Below are 5,887 nucleotides of genomic sequence, written 5' to 3' on the forward strand. Positions count from 1 at the left end.
AAGGAAATACTCCACTGTTCTGTCTTCAAATGCTTTCTCTCTTCCATTCTCCATATTTTCTTCTTGGAGCAAACTTAGATCATTCGACCTCCTATTTTAGGCTTCATGTTATTTCCCTACTTTATTTATATATTCCATTACTTTGTAAAAAACACCTTATTGATTTATTCATGAGAGACACAGAGTGAGAGAGAGGCAAAGACACAGGCAGAGGGGGAAGTAGGCTCCATGCAGGGAGCTGGACATGGAACTCAATCCTGGTCTCCAGGATCACAGCCTGGGCTGAAGGAGGCGCTAAACAGCTGAGCCACCTGGTCTGCCCTACATATTCCATTTCTTTCTCTATCTGAGCTGTGTTAATATATCAGGTGTACCGTACATTTCTGTCTGTCATTTTCACCTATCCCTAATCTGATGTAACTGAATAAAGAAGTTATTATATTCTGTCTTTACTGTGAAACCTGGATGGCTCAGCAGTTGAGCCATAACTTCAGCACAGGACATGATTTCAAGCCTGGAGATTGAATCCTGAGCCAGGATCCCCACAATGATTGCCTTTTTTCCGATTTACTTATTTCACTCAGCAGAATACTCTCTAGATCCTTTCTTATCAAGCAAATGACAGGTATACTTTGTTTCCATGCATGAGAAATAATCAGTTGTTACTATGTGTATATATACCATATCTTATTTATTCCTTCAACTGTTGAAGGACGTGATGGTTCCTTCTATGGTTTGGCTGTTATACACATTTGTGCTATAAAATAAACATTGGGTTCTCTTATCCGGTTACTGGGCATGACCAACCATGAGCAGCAAAGTCTCCCGTGTCATCCTGTATAAGGCTGTGTGGGAGGCCCTGCATGGGAACCAGCACAGGTGCCAGAAGCTTCTGGAAACTGGAGCTGCAAATGAGACTGCGGAACTATGACCCTCAGAAGGACAAATGTTGGGCAGCCCCGGTGGCGCAGCGGTTTAGTGCCGCCTGCAGCCCAGGGCGTGATCCTGGAGACCCTGGATTGAGTCCCATGTCAGGTTCTCTGCCTGTAGCCTGCTTCTCCCTCTGCCTATGTCTCTGCCTCTCATTCTCTCTCTGTGTTTCTATGAATAAATAAAATCTTAAAAAAAAGAAGGACAATGTTTCTTGGACACCGTCAGGCTATATTCCACTCCCTACCCCAAGTTCTCTGTGTGTGTTTTGGGGGACTAGCAGCACTGTGATGAGGCCAAGGCAGTGGATATTCCCCACATGGACATTGAGGCACTGAAGAAACTCAAGAAGAATAAAAAACTAGTAAGAAGTTGGCCAAGAAGTATGATGCCTTATTGGCTTCAAATCTCTGATCAAGCAAATCCCACAAATCCTGGGTCCAGGCCCGAATAAAGCTGGCAAATTCCCTTCCTTCCTGACCCACAATGAGAGCATGGTGGCCAAAGTGGATGAAGTGAAGTCCACCATCAAATTCCAGATGAAGAATGTGCTATGTCTGGCAGTGGCTGTTGGCCACGTAGAGATGGTGAATGATGAGCTCTTGTAACACATCCAATTAACTGTCAATTTCCTGGTGTCTACACTCAAGAATTGGCAGAATGTCCAGGCTTTGTACATCAAGAGCACCATGAGCAAACCCCAGCACCTTTAATAAGACCCTTTAATAATTCCTAGTGCTGCTGGTAAAAAGAAATAAAATAAAAATAAAATAATAAAATAATAAAATAAAATAAAATAAAATAAATAAAATATAAAATAAAATAAAATAATAAAAGAAAATAAAATAATAAAAGAAAAGAAAAGAAAAGAAAAGAAAAAATAATAAAATAAAATAAAATAAAATAATAAATAAAATAGAATAAATAAAATAAACATTGGGAGGCAGGTGTCCTGTTATTTCACCATCTCTGTATATTTGGGACAAATACCCAACAGTGCAATTGCTGGGTCATAGATTAGCTCTATTTTTATCTTTCTGATAAAACTTCACTCTGTTTTCCAGTGTTGCACCTGCTGCATTCCCACCAAAAGTGCAAAAGTGGTCCCCTTTCTCCACATCCTCGTCAGCATTTGTTGTTTCCTGTCTTGTGAATGATAACATTCTCAGGGGTGAGAGCTGGTATGTCATTGTGGTTTAGATGTATATGAACCTGATGGCAATGGTTGTGGAGCATTTAGTCATGTGCTTGTGAGCCAACAGTAAATCTTCTTCACTGAAATGTCTGTACATGTCTTCTGCCCGATTGCAGCCTTGCTGGATAAAGGCTTCTTGGCTGCATGTTTTTCTCATTTAATGCCCAAATATAACTCACAGGACCTTTCTAGAGGGCTAGAACCCATTGAATAGGTGTGCTTTTAATCAACATTTCTCTCCATAGAAGTTCATAATCTCTTGTCTCCATCTTCTTTTAGGACAGTCTATTGATCCTTGAAATTACGGGCTCCAATATTATATATTGGGGTGTTGATCACATTTGTGTGATTTGGGGGGGGATTCCTCTCTGTCTCTTGGATATGAATGCCTGTTCAGGAAAGATCTCAGCTATAATTCATTCCAATGATTTGTGTTCTTCAGTCTCTCACTTGATAACTTCTGGAATCCCAGTAAGACGAATATTATTCTTCCTCAAAATATCACTTGTATCCTGATATCTGCCCTTGAGATTTCTGAATTGTCTTTCTCTTTCTTCCAGTTTCCTTCCTTTCCATGAACTCATCTTCCACATCACTCACTTTCTCTGCCACCTCTTTATCCCTAAGTGGTGGCATCCAGTTTAAATTGAACATCATGGAATGACTTTTATTTCAGCCTGATTTTCCCAATTCTGCAGTATGGAAATCGCTGTAGTCCTCTTGCTTTCTTCAAGAGCCACAATTAGATTTACATTGTGTCCCTGAATTTTACCTCAAACATGCTACTGAAATTGATATTCTTTAGGATTGTAGGAGAGACTATTATTTCTGGTTTTCCGTTGTTGTCAATTCACCTTCTCCTCTTTTTGTATAGGGCAGAATTGCTTTATGAGTGAGCAGAGTCAAAAATATCAACCAGGACCTAACTAAAATTCACCCAGATAATTCCAAAGATGTCTAGGACTGGAAAATAATGGAAAAAGAGAAACAAACCTAGAAAAAAACAGAAGGACAACAAAAGGGAAAAACAAATTTAGAAGATAATATAACTTAAAAAAGAAAGGGCGAGGAGGCTGTGGTGCACGGGAAAGAATACGATCTCACAGATTGGACCCAGAGGTTGATCTTTTCCATTCTGAGTGTATGTTGTTCTGTATTATAATAGGTGCTAACGCCAAATTTATATAAACCACCAAAACGTAGATAGAGACACAACAACAATCACAAAGGCACAACCAAGATAAAAGAGAGGGGCAGAATCAAAAGGAAGAGATAATATAATCCTGTAGAATAACAAACACAGGGCTCCACATGGCTCTGACTGTATTTTGGTCAGTATTTTAGAAGGTGCTCACTTCCACAATTATGAAATGAAACAAGACACCCGCCCAAAAGCGATAACTCATATATGTAAGAAGTTCCATTAGATATATTGACAGGATTTGGAAAATGAAGAATATATCTAAGACAGGTAAGTATAGAAATATGAAAATCAAAAAAGGAAAAAACCTCAAAGTTGTTATCATGTTGTAGGCAAGGCAGGAAATTAGAAACAATATTGGAAACTTTTAATTCGACAGGTAATCAAAGTATAAGGAAAAATCTTTGAGCTCTATACTATTTAGGCTCATCCCAGGTGTTTAGCAGTGCTGCTCAGTAAAATTGCTGTTCTTGTGTTCTCCTAGCTGCCCATATTGGGAGGGGCCTGCTGCAGTGACTCTCATGTGCTTGTGCCTGGAGGGAGATGCCCAGTCCCTTGGCAGGTGGCAGGTTCCACATAAAGCACTTTGGCACATGACACCTTAGTTCCTGAGTGGCTGTGACTCTCACAGATGAAAGAAGAAAAGAAAAGAATGACTGTGGCGACATTTGCAACCCTCAAGCCAGGTGCTCTCCATGTGTTCCAAACTGTAGGCTCCAAGTGAAGACTGATTTACACCTTCCTGAGGCCAGCGTGAGGCACTGATGTTTCAAAGTGAAGTGTATCTAGCAACAGGAGAGCTTTTGCTGCCTTGAGCTGTTCCAGGTTCCACCTGTCCCAGAAGAAAGGGAGGATAGCTGAATTCTGTCTGGTCTGGTGCCCTGGGACAGCCCCAACTCCTCAAGGACACAAAACCAACAAGGCCTTTTGTCCAGTCCCTGGGCTGGCTGGTGTCCTTAGGAGTAACCTGCACTATGATTGTTCTGTACTGAAATGTGGGCAATGTACAGACGCAAATACTCCCTTCCACTCTGTAGCCTTCCAAACCTAGGACACAGCCTCCAAATTAGTCACTCTCACATCCCATATAATAAATGTTGTCAGGGAGCTGAGGATGCGCATACTTAAAATGAGACATCTTCATCACACTCTACCTCTTCCTTTCAGTAATTTCTTGGTTTGGTCATCCCCCCAACCTGGAATGCCTTTAGCAGCCCAGAGGTCTCAGAGGTGCTCCGTGTTGCCCAAGTTCATTATCTACTTGAGGGGAAGGTTTGAGAATGAGGGAATTCAGAGCTTCATCTTACCTTGAGATCTGACCCACCACTCTGGATCCTTTAGCTCCTATTGATAATAATGAGCAAGGGATTGCATACTTAGGTATGTCCTTATTATTCAACCTTTTGTACACTTTTCCACTATGCCAGCTCCCTAGGCCTTGGACCCATCATTTCCAAATTCCTTTACTTTACTTTTCATTTTAACTTTGGTTGTATGTAAATGAATGAGACACAGCTGCTTGTCAGCACCATCTAAGACCTTCAGACTACACAGGAATCAAAGGAATCTCCTATCCACAGTCTCATCACTTCTCCTCCCAATTCACATGCCTCAGTGAGCCAGTCCTTGAGCATCCTCGATTTTTGACATGAAGTATTTTGTTGTCTCCCCCCATTGTGGAATATTCCACTAGTTTCTGATGTTGAGCACTGTGTTAGCATGACAACTCAGAGGATAAGGGAAGAGATTCCACAAGATGGTCCTTATAACAGGCACCAGATGCATTTTGGCGGTGCCTAGGCCACCCACACTCTCTAACAGACTGGCTGTATATTCAGGGGTTCCCAGGGGCCATCAGTTTCAGTAATTTTCAGAATTAACATATGGAACCAAGGAAAGTGCTCTATTTACAATATCAATTGTATTACAAAGGCACATCCAGGTATGCCCTGAGAGGGTTTCCAGCCCCTCTTCTGTCTACAGGTCAGTTGTACTCATGTCTCAACCACCTCTTCCTACACTTGGTCTTTCCCTTAGAGACGCAGGACAAAACACTTGCTGACATAGCATGGGCAGATTGATCATGTAGTAGACCCATAGGCATTTGAATCAATGTGTAAGTAACCAAAGGGAGAGACAAAAATGATTCTCCATTACACTGTAGGCAAATATGTGAAAATTCATCGTGTTGTAAACCTTAATTAAGTGCACTATACTGTCTCCTAGGTCCACTCCAGAAATCTAAGGAAGAGAATACTGTCACATCTCAGGAATATATTCACAGAGTTCTAAATGGCAAACTGAAATTCCACTATACTTTATCAGCCACAGAAATAGGAGAACTGGATATTTTACGATTAAAATTGGTAGATTCAGCAGTAGCAGAAGAACTGCAACTAGGAACAGGGAAGCTATGACAAGCCATGTGCAAGCAGGGAGAAAAGAGAAGAGAATCTCTTCCTTTTGGAGGAAGTGGGTGCAGGGGGTAAGCAGGCTGATGGAAACCGAAACCCATTGGATTGACCTAGGGGTGTCAGGTGTAGTGGCTTTTTGTTGGCCCA

General features: G+C 41.3%; 1 pseudogene; it reads left to right on the top strand.

Moving 5' to 3' along the window:
• The first annotated feature begins 808 nt into the window (after window positions 1-808).
• LOC140629048 (large ribosomal subunit protein uL1 pseudogene) lies at window positions 809-1,643 on the top strand (annotated as a pseudogene).
• The last annotated feature ends 4,244 nt before the right edge of the window (window positions 1,644-5,887 follow it).

This window comes from Canis lupus, chromosome Y, assembly GCF_048164855.1.
Source record: "Canis lupus baileyi chromosome Y, mCanLup2.hap1, whole genome shotgun sequence".
Lineage (NCBI taxonomy): Eukaryota > Metazoa > Chordata > Mammalia > Carnivora > Canidae > Canis > Canis lupus.